This window comes from Lontra canadensis, unplaced genomic scaffold (assembly GCF_010015895.1).
Source record: "Lontra canadensis isolate GAN:19392208 unplaced genomic scaffold, GSC_riverotter_1.0 scaffold63, whole genome shotgun sequence".
Classification (NCBI taxonomy): domain Eukaryota; kingdom Metazoa; phylum Chordata; class Mammalia; order Carnivora; family Mustelidae; genus Lontra; species Lontra canadensis.
Genome location: NW_022631057.1, coordinates 10,927,661 through 10,942,997, shown reverse-complemented (window position 1 = coordinate 10,942,997; position 15,337 = coordinate 10,927,661). Strand labels below are relative to the sequence as shown.

Below are 15,337 nucleotides of genomic sequence, written 5' to 3'. Positions count from 1 at the left end.
CACGTCTTCCCAACCGAGGCCCACGGCATTTACTCTCCATGCTCACAGCTCCCTCCCCATAGCTCCTACCACAGCTTCTTCTCTGGTCTCCCACCTTCCTGCCTCTCTCAGTCCAAATCTCCTGTGTGCTGGGCCACAGCTAAACTGCTCAGCCTGGCAATTCAGGCTCACTAGCTGCCCCCACTCTAATGTCTCCAGTACCGTGTTATAGTAGGAACATCGTGTGTTTCTAGAAGAGGGTTCCAATTCTGCCTGTAGATCTTAAACTAGCTGAGTCTCCATTCTCCTGTCTGTTCAATGGGGTAAGGACCAACTCAGAGGGGAAAATGAGAGAAATATGTGAAAGCCTCTAACAGTAGCTGCATACATTTGCTCTTGCCCCCTAGCCTCCACACAAGCCATTCTACTCTGCTTGTCTCCACTTTCCTGCCTTGGCTGCCCCCTGTTTTCTCTGTCACTTCAAATCCTATCCTACCATCTGGACTCAGCTTGAATCTCAACTCCTCCATAAAACCTTCCATGAATAAACCCTAGCCAATAATGGCTTTTCCATTCTGTATTTCTATGGCACTTCCATTGCCTCGAAATGTTAAAATTTGTTTCATATACCTCCAACTCATCCTCCTAAGCTCCTTGAGACCATTATGCCCCACGGCAGGAGTGGAGGTGGGGGGGGAGTAGGGGTGGTTTAGGCGGTACAATGGGAACTTAATACCTGCTTATTGGCAATACGAAAGTGAGAACCCCTTCTGTGCATAGAGAATACACAGACTTTCAAACTGACTTTATAAAAGCCTCCAGGCATGGAGTTACCACTGGCTGTGCCCTTGGAAAAGAAAACCAGAAAGCTCTGTCTGGAGCTCAGCTCACAGGAGGCATTGATCAAACTCAAGACCTAAAAGAAGGAAGGCAGACTAGATGGATACCACTTCTGGCAGGACTCCCCGTACCTTGGGCTCCCCCTCGCCCACTCCCCCATGGTTGGTTCTGCAGGCTCCGCTCAAAACCCATCCGCGGGGCGTGGCCTATCACGGAGATGAGCTTGCCTGTATTCTGAGTGATCCAGGCTGAAGGCCCCACCAAGGCAAGGGCCTCAAGCAGTGTCTCCCGAAAGACTCACCCTCAAAAAGCCCCAGTTCGTGATAGTGACCAGCTTTTGGAAGGCAGTGGCAGCAGCCCAGCACCCACCCTCAGCACCCATCAGCTCCTGCTCTCCTTTCCCAGTGTTCATAGCACAGCCAGCAGAAACAGCACCCCCAGAAGCCAAGCCCCTGAGCGGACTTGCCAGTTCCTGCCTAACGCCTATGGAGGTTCCTTCACTGAGGGTCCTAATGGGAGCTTCTTACAGAATGCCAGAGCTGCCAGCTCAGGGGGCAATGCTGGAAGGGCATGAGAGCTGGTGGGGGGTGGGGTGGGCATTCCACTCCCTTCTTTAGGATGAGAGGTGCCTGTGCCCAGAACAAGTTCTAACCCATTCACTGCATTCCTCAGTCTGCTGTTAACTTGGGAGGGCAACAGAAATGTGGTCTTCGGAGCACGCACTGCCCTCGAGATGCACCTGTCCTCTAAAAGCTGCTGAATTTCCCCTTCTGTCCTCCTGGCCTTTGCAAGAGGCTGAGGCAGTATCAGAAGCGCCATCCCTTTCCCCTCCGATCTGGGCTCCGCTCCCTTTTTCTCAGCCAAGCCTAGCGTCCAAAGGCACAAGACCACCCCCGGCCCCAGCGACTCCAGCCTTAGCATCGACCCCACCCAACTCCTCCCTCCCGGGTGCGTGTGCGCGTTAGGGAGAGGGGGCCCTCCAGCCACTCAGGAGTTAAACTGGCAGCGGGACCGAAGGGGGGGGGGTTGGCGTGGCATGCAGACGGGGAGGAGGCGACCGGAGCGGGCCGCGGAGGTTGGGGGAGCAGCGGCGAAGCGGGCGGGCAGGTTGAGCGCGAAGCCGGGAGGAGGGGCGCGCGGAGGGGCGCGGGGCGCGCGAGGGCCTGCTCTGTGCACTTGCGGCCGCGCCGCGCGGAGGGAGCGCCCGGCTGTCGCCCGCCAGCCTCCGGCCACGACGCGCAGGGCGGCGCGGAGCCCGGGGCGCGGACGGCGCGGGCGCGGGCGGGGGCGGCGAGGACGGCGATTCTGCGGCCGCGCTCGCCCGGCCGGGACCCAGGACTGCTCCCCGGACGACTCGGCGGCGGGGAAGGCGCAGGCGACCCTGCCCGGCCTGCGCGGGCGGCAGCGGCGCGGAGGGAGGGCGCGCCCCGGCCTCCCCCAGCCCAGCCCCAGGCCGAAGCCGGAGCCGAGCGGGGCGCGGCGGCGCGGGCAGCGGACGGCGGCCCCGGGAGCCCGGACGGCGCCCGCGGGTGAGTGAGCGGCCCCGGGCTGAGCCCCGGGCAGCGCGGGGGCCCGTCGGCGTGGCGGCGGGGGGACGCGGCGGGAGCTGCCGGGGGCTGGGGGAGGGGCGGGCCGCGGGCCGCCGCGGGGACGCCGGCCCGGGAGCCTGGGACTCGGGGAGGGAGGCGGTCGCCGGGGCAGACGGAGGCAGGGCCGGTTCAGAAGGTAAAGAAGGCGGCCGGCCGCGCGGGCAGCACCCGAGGCGGCGGGGAAGGGGGCGGCCGGGCCGTAATCCCCCCTGGGGAGGCCCGAGACGCCCCAAACTGTTGCTGGGTAGAGCGGCGCCCGGAGATGTCGGGCAGCCAAGAGGTGGCCGAGGGTATAGGGAGGGCAGGACAGGGGCCCACTGGCGGGGTGGAAGCTCTCCGGGGCCGCTCGGAGCTCGGGTGTCCGCGCGGAGGGACAAGGTGGCCTTGGTGTCTGTCCGAAGTATCTGGAACCAGGAGCCAGGCTTCTCCCGGGCCAGCAGGGGTCTGTCCGCAGCCTGAGATGGGACATTTGGGGGTGGGGGATGGGCCGGCCTTGGTCCCAGCCGGGGGGTCTGGGAGTAGGAAGCGGCTTCGGAAGGCCAGCTCTGGGCCCACCACGGCACCCAGGAGACAGGAGGGGGCTGGCCAGCCACAGGTGGTCTGTCAGTCCTGCAGGCGAAGGGCGGCGCAGGCTCTGGCTGCCCAGCCAGCGAGGAACCGCTGGGTAAGGGGGGACTGACCTCCATTTAGGGCTGAGCTGAGAAGCTAAAGAGGTGCGGGAGACCTGGGCACTGGGGGGTTGGCCCTAGGGATGTTGCTGTGCCCCCCCCCCACACCAGTCCCTGTTCTTCCTCCCCCGCCGAAAGAACAGGAAGGAAAATGTCAGCTGGGCTTTGTGCTCTGTTCCTCAGGCTGCCGCAGCTCCCATCTGTTGGAGCCAACGCAGCTTCTAATTGGGCGACCGGCAGGGTCGGGAGGGGGTGGGCTGGGCACAGCGTTCAGTTTTCAGAGAGGGGTCGGTCAGTGCGCAGTTTGAAGACCCCGGTGGTGGGGTGGTTGAGAGAACGGCTTCCTCCCGGGGTCAGGGGAGTAGAGGCAGCTCCCCAGCAGCTTGGTGAGTATCACTGAGATTTGGGTCTTTCCATGTAGCAGGCCAACAGCAGACTCCCTCTTCCCCGCCAGCCTGGGATGGGCTTTGGCCGGAGGTCTTCTTCCTGAGTAAGAAGGCCAGGTTCGGTTCCCAAAGCCCACTGCTTCTTAAAGGTCCCACCAACAAAGATCACTGGGCATGGGGTAGGCAGGGGCTGTGTCTGGGGCATTGAGCCCCTGCCCCTTGTAGTTATCAGGAATAAAAGTCAGCTGTAGGTGGCCTGACCCACTTTCCCAGCTGGCCAGGTGCCCTTCTGTGGAGAAGAGGCAAGAGAAGGGCACAGCTAGGGGTCTGAGCCTTCTAGGCCCTTTTCCTTCCCCCTGGGTTGGTTCACACTGAGTGTCCTTCTTCCTGCCTAGGGGGTCCCTATGAACCTGGATGGGGCCCCATTCTGTGGCAGGAACTAAGGGCACAGTGCTTCAGGGACTAAGACCTGCCCAGTGCCTGGTAGACACCTAGTATCTAGGAGCATCCCCAGATGCACACCCTCCCCCTGGCACCCTCTTTCCTGAGGAGCCCGCAGAGGCAGTGGGAACTCAGGGGTCTGCTGGGATGAATTCCCCAGCAGGCTGAGACAGCACCTTTCCTCTGTAACTGTCCAGGATTGCTCCCCACTTCCGTTCTTTTCTCCCTCTGCCTCCCTCCTTCTTCCTCTTTCTCTCCTCCCCTCACTCTCTTTCTTCCACGGGTATCTCCTTGTCTCCCTTTTCCTCACACTGCTCTCCAAGACCTCTCCCTCCCTCCCTTCCTGATCTCTGTCTCCACCTTTGCCCTCCTTCTGATCTGAAAACTGCAGCATAAAACACATGGAGCCACACAAGGCAGGTATGTGTGCTCGGTTACCAAACATCCTGAAGGTGGGGACACACACACTGTTGGCTTTGCTGGACCCCTTTGCAGAGGAGGCTGGGTTGGTGGGCCTGGCAGCTTCATTTCTCTGGCATGCCCCCTGGCCCCTGCCATTTACCCCTCCTAGCCCACCCCTATCCATCTTTTTATTTGAAAGACAAAGAAAGTCCATTGCTTTAAAAAAAAAAAAATCAGCAATTTATTGAGCACCTACTATGTGCCTGGTACTATTTTAAGAGCTGAGGATATAGCAGTTAAACAAACCTCCATGTCTCAGGGCAGAACTGAACTTGTATTTGGACTTCCCGGATGATTAGTTCTGTGCCCACAAGCCTCTTTCAAAGACCTACTGCTTGGGGGTGGGGGAGGGTAGTGTGAACAATCCTAGTAAATATCATCATCATCATAGCAAGGGACCTCTAACAGGACGAGCCCAGCAACTTACAGCATTGCCACTTACCCCAGAGCTTACAGACCCAGGGTCATTCTGTCCTTAAGACATTTCTGATCTAAAGGCTGGTCCGTTCGTATCTTACCATTTATCTGAGAGGTGGAGCAGATGGCCAGTGTTTTAGATGGAGGATGGAGAAAGAAATGTGTTATTTAGCACCTACTAAGCACCAGTCTGTCACGAGCTTTACAAAAATTATCGCATTTGATGCTCCTGACAACCTAAGAGCTAGATTGTCATCCCCTTCTTCAGAGCTAGGATACTGAGGACCAGAGAGCATAAACTACTTGCCCCAGGTCACACAGGTCTCTGTTTTGAAAGCACTAATTGTCTGCAGTTCCTTTAGCCTCTGTGATGTCTGTGACATCTGGCCCCTCGTGCAGCTGTCTGAAGGTACATTGTACCCGTGTTTTTCAGAAGGCTGCCTCTTCTCCTCAGCTAGAATGTTAGAATATATAAGGATCTGCTGAATGGTTGCATGAATACGTTTTCTCAGGGGCTCGGTGGGGCCTTCTTGGAGGAGTCGGGACCCTGAGAGAGGAGGTGGAGAGGGTAGCGGTTCTTCCTCATCCCACACAGATCAGTGACAAGCTATAGGCAGGCAACCACCCCCCTACCCGCACCCCCACTCTGCATCCAGGTAGAACTGATGGGAAATTGCTGTTTTCATGCAGGGTCAGGGTGTAGGAGCTTGGTCCATGGCCAGTGTAATGAGTCAATATCACTGGTGTTTCTCAGCCTCCTCCAGCGGGCCTGGGTTCTATAAAAGCTCCAAGGCCAAGAATGGCGGTAGGAGGCGTTGAAGGATGCAAGAGCTACCTGGAGGGACAATGGGCAGGGCCTGGATGGGGCGGGGGAAGGGGGCTAGTGATCAAAGAACAAAAGGAGAGGAGCACAAAGGCAGAAGAGAAACTGGAAAACAAACACAGAGCAAGAGACAAGACAGAAGCAGGGCAGATAAGGTGTCCTGCGGTGGGATCACTAAGACAGCGAATAAGAAGGGCACCTTTATCTCCTACTCCTTGAGAGGCTTGGGTTTCTCCATCCTGCAGCTCAGAGGTCTGAATATTCACCAGGTTAGCCTCAAACAGGCATTGGCTCATGCAGTCAACCCATCCTTTCTAAGCACCTACTGTGTGCACAGCCCCGTGCTAGGGACAGAGGCTCATCAGATGTCACCCCTGCCTTCTAAGAGTTCACAGTGAGAGTGTAGAGTCTGGAGCCACACTGCGAGGGTTCAAATCCAGGCTCCACCTGGGTGGAGCTCCACTTCTAGCTGAGTCATGTTGGACGTGTCACCTAACCTCTCTGTGCCTCGGTTTCCTTATGTCTAAATGGGATAACCATAGAACCTACTTCAGAGGGTCGTTATGATGATTTAATGAGTGAACCCATGTAGCAAGCTCAGAACAGTACCTGGCCTGGTAAGTGCTGTGGGACTACCGCTATCATTAAGTAGGGGCAGGCTTACAGCAGTGAAGAAGTTCTGTGATACAGGGTGCGCAGACAGGAGACTGGCTCTGTCTGCGGGTTAGGAAATGGCTCTCAAAGGACATGACATTCGGGGCAAGGCTTGAAAAGGAGTCAGCCAGGCACAGATGGTGGGTCTGGGGACCGTGGTGCGGAGGAGCCTGGGGCCCCGGAGTCGGGGATGAAAAGGGGCCTGCTGTATGTGCGTCACCGTCTGTGAATATCAGGAACACCTTGAATGTGGCCCACCTTGGCCTCTGTCTCCAGTGCCCACAGACATTGTTGGCCTTTGGGCAAGGGATCTGGTGCACCCCTGCTGGGACTGGCCTTACAACCATGTCCTCTCCGATGTTCCCATGGGCTGAGGGAGCTGTCTTGTAGGAGGTGAGCAGATCCAGGTTTGGTTTAGAACTCAGTTTCTCTCTGGACATTTCACCCCCGCCGCCCGCCCCACTCCTTCCCTGCGGGTCAGCATTTGATGGACTTGAAGTGGGTCCCGAGCTGAAGAGAGGCAGGGGGTTTCCTGGGGCGATAGCTGTGTCTCAGCCTACCCCTCTCACACTGAAATGGCACTCATGGTAGCCGCAGGTGTTTATTGAACACTTACTATGTGCCAGGTGCTGTGCCAAGTGCTTTACATCCGTTCGCCCATTAAATCCTCCAAAACACCCCAATGGGGTAGGTGCTTTTATGACCTCAAATTTAAATGCAAGGAAACCAAGACTCAGGTTCAGTAACTTGCTCAAGGAGCGTAGCTGGAAAAAAACAGAGGAGTTAATGTTCTCTCTGACCCAAGGGCTCCTGCTCTGAAACCACTCCCGAATCCAGTGCCCCCTGGACCTCCTAGAACATTCTCTGGGGACATCCTGCCCATTCCCCTCCCTCCCCCGGCTGAAAAGTTCCCAAGTCCTGTCCAAGCTAGGAACTGCCCGTCCCCTTTGGGGGATCTTCAGAGAAGGTCTCCTTTCTTCTTGCCCCATAGATCACAGTTCTTCGAGAGCCAACATTGTTTCCTTCTGTTTTAGCTAAGTGCCTCTGGGGCTGCAGGAAGCCAGTGGCCTCAGAGAAGGGGGACCCTAAGAGCTAGTCCCCACAGCCACATAGTGGGAACCAATATGAAGGTGACTTCTGGGAGATGTGAGCATGGGACGCAGACCCCAGATTGGGCAGATTAGTGGGGATGGTTTGGAATGAGTGCTGTCAGGGCGGTGTCTCTAACTAGGGAGGCTCGTGTGTCTTGGGAGGAACAAGGACAAGCCTTCATATTTACGTGTCACAAGGTGGATCATCCAGGAAAAAAAAAACATACGCAAGAAGGGGCAGCAGAGTTAGACAGCCAGCCTGGGTCTCCCAGGAAAAGTGGGTCTGTCTTACCTGACCCTGTCTTTTTAAAGACAAAGGAGGAGGAGAGAAGAAAGGCAGAAAAGGTTATGTTCGTCTTTAAAGTATTCTCAGTATGAACATTCAAAGGCAGGTGATGAAGTGTCTGTCTTTGGCCTGGGAGGGCAGAGGTGCAACGTCCAGGGGAGCGAGCAAGCACAGAGGGGCAGCTACTGGGCAAGCCAGAAATTTAAAAGCTGTGTATGGGGGTGGGGGGGTGGACTTGACACAGGACCTTGCCTGCCAGTGCCCCTGCTCCCGCCTTCTACTTTTGGACAGACCTCCCAGTGCCATGAAGGCAGCTGGGGCTCACACAGCTCCAGGCCTCTGAACTTTAGAAGGTGCTTCCCCAGCATTGGTCCAGGAGTGGAATGCTGGAATCCCACTTCTGGAAGGGACTTCCAGAATGTTCCAGTCCATGGCCCATCTCTGAGCCATCTCAGACACAGGGGGGGACTGGGATCTCTTCATTCAGCAAGTATTTATTAATCATCTGTGCTAGGCACTGGGGGAACAGGAGACAGTGAGCACCCAGAGATCTCTGTCCTTGTGGAGCTGACACTTCATGGTCTGGGGAATACAGTAAAATGAATAGTATGTTTGAGACTGGCGAGTGCTGGAAAAAAATAATCAAGCGGGGCTGGGGCAGTGGGAGAGTGTTAGGAAGAGGAGAGTTTGTAATTCTGTACATTGTACATGGTGGCCTGGGGAGACCTTGCTGAGACGGTGACACATGAGTAAAGATGAAGAAGAGGCGAGATGGGAAGGACGCGTCAGGTGGAGGGAACAGCAGGTACGGGGGCTCAGAGGCAGGGCTGTGCCTGGAGGGTTTGAGGGACATTCGGAGGCCAGATCTAGGAGAGCCTGCAGTGAAGAGTTTTCCTCAGAGCCAGATGGGGGGCGCCTTTGCAGAGGTGAGAGCAGGGGTGATGGGAGCTGACCCTTTAAAACCTGAGGTTGCCGCTGTGTCCATGTCAGTGTTTCCCTGAGGGGCTAGTCAGGAAGTTCTCCAGCCATCGAAGCCACCGTGGTCCATCCGTCCTGACCCACTAAGTCCCTGTTTCCCGGGGAATGTCTCCCAGGCAGGGTGAGCCGTGGGGTAGGGGAGTATGTAAAGAAGTGTAAGACACGGTCCTTGCTGGTAAGGAAACCCACCAGTCAGCTGGGGAGACAAAACTCATACTCACAAGCAATAACGAGGGAATAATACCAGACAGTTATTTAAAACCAAGCGCTAAACTGTGTGATTTAGACTATAAATGTTATCAGAACTGCGAGCTCTGTGTGGGAGTGTATAGGAATGCTTCCTCGAGGAGGTGCGACTGACTTGGGCCTGGGGAAGGGGTGTGGTGTGGCTCTGCAGAGGGGAGGGCTCTTCCATGGGAAATGTACAGCTGGGGGAGGGGGAGAAGGGTGACCGAGGGGAGGGGCAGGCCCTCAGTCGCGGGTCCCTCCTTACCTGCCATCCTGGGACGGGAGAGCAGCCTTTTAGAGAATGAAAACCTACTCTCCCATGCTCCTGCCCTTTCCTCTGGAGAGCCACCCATCTCTGTCCTTTGAAGCCCTCTTGCTTTGAGAAGGCCCTGTTTTCCACTCTCTGGCTGTTTTCATGTATCTGCACTCTCCTCGTCTGCTGTCATCCACCAGCCTCCCCCCCAACCCCCCCCCCCCCCTGCCCCAACACCCACCCCCCCACCCCCGGCTGGTTATCTGTAATTCCCAGGAGCTCCCATTTTTCTACCCAGTCTGCAAGCGGCTTCTTGTCTCTCTTCCCCTCACTGCCTGTGCTCCTTTGAGTAGGTTACCCCTAGACCATTCCAGTGGGTTTCACTTTGAGTTAACTGGAAATAAAGTTGTGCAGAAAGGAACAAGCATTACCCCCCATGGTGGGGCGGGATGGGGGGTGGTAAGTCTGTCCTTACCCTGGAGAGAGGCTGCCTGGGACTTGGCAGTTTGGGCTCACTCCTGTCACGTGGAGAGAGATTGCTCTGGAGTGGAGTCCACGGATAGTGCCTCACCCACCCGAGACCCAGGTGGACCCTCCCCTCCCGGGCCGTGGGCCAAAGAGTGGGGAGGCGGCCAAGGGTCACATGGGCAAAGCCGTCTGCTCCACAGTCTTCTCCCCTCTGGGTGGTGGGCAGCCTGAGAAAGGAGAGCCCAACAGCTCTACCCCAGAGGCTCCGGGCATAACCACCTAGAAGACACAGGCCTAAGCTCAGAGCTCCTCTGTGCATGGTTCACAGTCCAGAGTGGCTGGCATCGGAGCTGGGTTAGAGCCCCTTCCCTAACCACAGGCCCTTGGGTGGTTGACCTAACCTCTCTGAGCCTTCATTTCCTCCCCTATAAATCCGAGTTAAAGGCGCCCACCTCTTGGGGCGGTTCATACCAAGAGCTCAGGGTGTGCGGAAAGCTTTACCTCATTTCCACAGAACGTTGTGAAGCAGATATGATTCTCCCCGATTTTGCAGTTGAGGAAACCAAGCTGGGAAGCTGGGAACCATTAAGTAATTTGCCAGAGGCCACGCACGGCCAGCAAGCAGCAGAGCTGGAATTCAGCCCCAAACCTTCCTGACGCCAGAGCCCGGCTCCTCCAGCACCACATTAACCGAGCTAATCTGTGTAAAGTGCCCAGCTACAAAGTAGAAGCTCAATAAATGTGAGTTCTTTTCTCCTGCATGTCCCCAGGGCAACTCCTTCAAAGAAGAGCTTTCCCACCACATCCCCTTGCTTTTCTAGTGTCCCGGGGGACATATGACAGAGGGAGTGACGAGAACCAGCTGTCTGCTTATACCAAGGGTAAAAATAAGGCTGGGAGAGGGTGAGGAATTTGCATAAAATCTGAAAACACCTGGGCTGTGATTAATACCGGGGCACCTTTCTTGTGAGAGTCGCATTGTTTCAGACGGTCAGCAGAGGGGGGTCTCACAGAGGTAGGAACGGAGGCCACCATGTCCCCCAGGGGCAAGTCGGGGCCTGTCCCACCTGCAAAGGCTAGAGTTGATCCTTACGGGTCCTGAAAGGCGCTAGCAGGAAGATTCTCAGACCTGTGCTTACTGAATTTGGGCACTGTTTCCGGAGTTTGTTATAAATAATCTGGGGAGTCCTCTGGATAAATTCAGGAAGAAGACAGACGTATTGAAGGGCAGGGTGTGGGAAGGAAGGATGCTATCTCAGCTTTAGGACGATGAAATCAGTATCCCTTCTGTGAGCGATGGGGGTAGGTAATGGGCTACAAAGAACAAGGTCATGGCCTCAGGGAACTTTCAGTCTGATGGGAGAGATCACAGGCTGCAGACATATTTCCCTCTGGCTGTCCCTGGAAATAAAAATAAGAACAGACGATGGCAGAGGAGTCAATACAGGGGTGCTCACGGAGTGGTGAGGAGAGAGCCAAGATGGGTGGGTTCCCCAAAACGTCTCTTATGCTTTCCTCCCCGCAGCCCCTTTTTCTGGTGGACATAGAAACCCATCTCCCTGCACACCCCATCGGGGCAGCCTGAGCCTGCCAACATGCACACTCGAGGGGCAGTCCACAGGGTTCCTCTGGTTTCTTCGCCAGGACCCCTCCAGGAGGAAAGAAGGTGTCCAGGTCATAGCACTTTAAAACTGGCAGCAATCGAGAGTCCTGTGGTTGTGGGGCTTTCAGACATTTCTAGAAATTGATCCTTTTTTTTTTTTTTTTGCCAAAAACAAACTATACAGCTGACCCTCAAACAGCACAGGTTTGAACTATGTGGGTCCGCTTAGACATAGATGGTTTCAATAAATACATCGGAAAACTATTTTGTAAATAAATGTGAATTTCTTTGTTATATCGTTCTCATTTTTTAAAAATATTTATTTATTTATTTACTTATTTATTTATTTGACAGAGAGAGAGAACCCAAGTAGGCAGAGAGGCAGGCAGAGAGAGAGGGGGAAGCAGGCTCCCTGCTGAGCAGAGAGCCCGATGCGGGGCTCGATCCCAGGGCCCTGAGATCATGACCTGAGCTGAAGGCAGACGCTTTAACCCACTGAGCCACCCAGGCGCCCCATGTCATTCTCATTTTGGAGGTCCAGCGTGAGTAACCCAGGTAGCATCTCCAGCGCTTGTATCACGTAAGACAGCATCGATAATGGTACTGACGGACGATTCATCTTATAAACAAATGACGTACATTTACGGTATCGATACACACAGCACAGCGTTGTAAATGTGTTCTCTCTTCCTTTTGACTTTTTTTTTTTTTTTAAGTAGACTCCACACCCAGCATGGAGCCCAACTCAGGACTTGAACTCAAGACCTGAGCTGAGATCAAGAGTCGGACACTTAACAGACCAAGCCACCCATGCTCAGTCTTGTGACATTCTCAACAACATCTTTTCTCTTAGGTCACTTTATTGTAAGACAGTATATAATATATATAATGTGCAGAACACACATTAGTCAGCAGTTTATGGTACCAGAGAGACTTCTGGAAGGTCAGCAGTAGGCTATTAGTCGTTCAGTTTTTGAGATTTGGGGGAGTTGAGAATTACACATGGATTTTTCCCTGAGCCTGGTGGGGGAGGGTGGGTCGGTGTGTTGAACTTCGTGTTCGCCAAGGGTCAGTGGTATCTGTGTAGGGTAGGCAGACTCGTGGCCTCCCAAAGATGTCTGCCTGCGAATCCGCAGAACCTTCGAATATGTTATGTGGTGATACGGCGGAGGGTACTAATGTGCCGGTGGAATTAAGGTTGCTCATCAGCTGCCCTTCACATAAGGAGATTATCCTGCATTATCCAGGTAAGGCCAGTGTGATCAATCACAGGGTCCTTTACCTGTGGAGAAGGGAGACAGAAGTCGTGAGAGCGATGAGATGTGAGGAAAGACTTCCATCTTGAGAAGACAGAAGGGGCCGTGAGCCAAGGCATGTGGGCAGCTCTAGAAGCTGGAAAAGGCAAGGGAGCAGGTTCTCTCCTCCGAGGCTCCAGAAGGAGCACAGCCCCGCGTGGCACTCCGGTGTTAGCCCAGTGAGACCCACTTTGGTACTCCTGGCTGTCCGAACTGTAAGATAACCAATGGGTTATTTAGGCCTCCAGTGCTGTGGTTGTACATGACACCCGCAGCAGGAGACTAGTGGGGCAAAGCCAGTGGACCAGAACCCCACGGCCTTGGCCTCATCCTGACCCATAGCCACAGAGGAGCCCCTCCTAACTCGGAAGCTCGGGGGAGCTCGGTTGGAAATACACCGTGTGGGAAACCCGATCGAGTTATTCTCAGATAATGAAACAGGCCCCGGAGAAGGGCGTGTGCCGAGGCCACTCTGGGCTGGTGGAGGCAGGGGCTGCTTGCTCCTGTCTTGTCCGAAATTGCGGGTGCTTACACGCATTCGCTCGGCCCCACGTCCATTTCCAACAAGCGTTATGTGTGTCTTCTTGCCACCAAAGACCCGGAGCTGTGCGTAACATGGGGCAGAAGCAGAAGTGGGTTCCAAGCCTGGGAAGATGGGGCAGTGTTGCCCGAGTGCTGGTCCTGCCCGCAGCCCCTCCCTGGGCTCCGTTTCCTCCAAGCTGGCCCAAAGCTGGGTTAGCATAGCCGCCTCCTCCAGGTGCAGGCGGGGCTCCGTGAAGGGTGGGGCTTGCCCCCCCACCCCCCGCCCCAGCCCCTGGAGCACCTGCAGGGTCGCAGGGCCAGCCCAGGGAGGGGGCGCAAGGCCTGGAATCAGCAACCTGAGAGCAGAGCGCTTTATCTCCCCTCTGCCAGGCGCGTTGGCCCTCCCAGCTCTCCCCACAGCACACCTGAGCCATGGGCCGGCCCCAGGGCTGCGGGCTCCTGGTATCGGTCTCCATGGCAACCCCGTATTTGCCGGTCTGGTTTCTAATGACTTATTGGCATGTGTGGTAATTTGCAGAGCTTGGCAGGCAGAGCTGGGGGAGCTAGGAGGAGGTGGGGGCTGGGGGGGCAGCGAGAGGGCCGTGGCAATGGCGAGGGGGTTGGGGTTTGGGATGGAGAGAGAGGCCCGCTCTCCATCTCACCCCACCCTTTCCCGTCCCTGCTGATTAATCTCTGGAGTAAGGGAGCTGCTTCAGGCCCAGGGCCCCCTCTCTCGGGAGCATCGGCTCTCTCCCGGCCCCTGAGCGGGAGACAGGTGGACGGACAGATGCAGAGCACAGCTGCTCACCTGTCAGGCAGAGGCGGGGAGGCAGGGGGCAGGTGCAGGGGGCTGGCAACAGCCGTGTTCATCGCCGGCAGGTCAGAGCGCCTGTGTTAGCTGATGCTCTCCTGCCTGCTCCCGGGGTCCACTAGTCGCTCTGCCTCATGGAAAGAGAAGCCAGGAAGGTCTGTCGCCAGGACGAGTCCTCCCTGGCCTTCGCGGGGCTCAGAGAACCAAGCCCAGCAGCACTGAATGAAATGCCAGGTTGCCTGGGTCGTGGGTAAACCAGGGGAACAGTCAAAGGGGGCGAGATGAGTGAGGGCCTGACCCTCTTCACTTTCCTTCATCAAAACTTAGCCAACCTCGGAAGCAGTTCCCCGGGGTAAGGCAGGAGGGAGTCCCCTGCTGGGTTGCTGCAGCCTTCCTGCACGCTTCTCTGCCTCCCCCTTTGCGTCCGTCTCTCTCCATTCAGTTCTGTTTGCGTGCCCTTAGAGATGGCCTGGTGTGCCGCGAAGATCGCGGTCTTTAAAGTGGGACACCTCTGGGTTAGGATCCTGCGTCCCCTGCTTACCAGCTCTATGACTTTGGACATGTTTCTTTACCTTTCTTTGAGCCTCGGTGTGCTCCTCTGTAAACTGGTGTTAAGGTACCCATCTCACAGGTTGTGGAAACGAAACCAGCCCATACTTGGGAAAAGCGTGGCACCCAGTAAGCCCCAGTAAATACCAAAGAGTTTTAAAGTGATCTTTGATCGACGCAAATACACAGGCGCAATGTGGTCAATAATTCAAAAAATTCCAGTGGGCTTGAGTTTTCTTTTTTAAATATTTGACAGCAGTCTTCGTCTATTCAGTAAATACTCATTGAGTATCTACTGTGTACCAAGTACTAGGTCAAATGTTGGGTTGTTCCGGATACAATTAGGTTGCAGGGGCATACCCCAAGCATATCGCATCTGACGGGAGACGGAAGGAGAGGGAGGCCGAGGAGGGCCAGGAGCCGCAGGAGCGTGGTCCAGGATCAGCCACGGGAAGTGGATCTTCCGTGGATTTCTGAGGAGTGGCTGGCCCCAAGAGGAGGGTATGCATTGTGACGGCTCTGTCCCGGTCCTGTGCAGACGCACCTGCTTCCTGACTCCTCAGAAGCAGTGAGTGTTTGTGGGACTGGACAGTGGGTGAAGGAGCCCGTGGGTGGTTGTTCCTCCACTTCCATAAGCCCCCGCCGAGGCTTGAGGGGACCGCCTCGGCAGGGACCACCCAGCCACCAGACAGAAGAGGGGCAGACGCACCTCCCCTCCCCTGGGCACCTGAGCCGATCACAGCTCCTCTGCGGGCGCTGGGCGGGAGGCGGGAGGAGCAGTGGGGAGCTGGGAGGCTTGGCTCCCGTCTGTGTCAGCAGATGGACTTCTGCCGGCAGCAGGAGTCTGTCTGTGCTTCCACAAGCCTCCCCGCAGCCCCTCCAAGACCAAGCAGCAGAGATGCGCAGGACTGAACGCCACACGCGGCGGGGGCCCTGGAGAGTGTCCGGCCCATGCTTCCCCACTTTCTCATTCACATGCACAGCGGGCGGCGGT

General features: G+C 56.1%; 1 protein-coding gene across 5 annotated transcripts in view; it reads left to right on the top strand.

Annotated features, from left to right (window-relative positions):
* Positions 1 to 1,661: 1,661 nt before the first annotated feature.
* LRRN2 (leucine rich repeat neuronal 2) overlaps positions 1,662 to 15,337 on the top strand; it is a 59,573-nt gene continuing 45,897 nt past the window's right edge. Inside the window, exon 1 of one of the 5 annotated variants that reach the window (XM_032878401.1) lies at positions 1,662 to 1,767. The gene's annotated coding sequence lies outside the window, so the exon portion shown is untranslated. The other 4 variants (XM_032878396.1, XM_032878397.1, XM_032878399.1 and 1 more) reach the window with 4 other exon arrangements.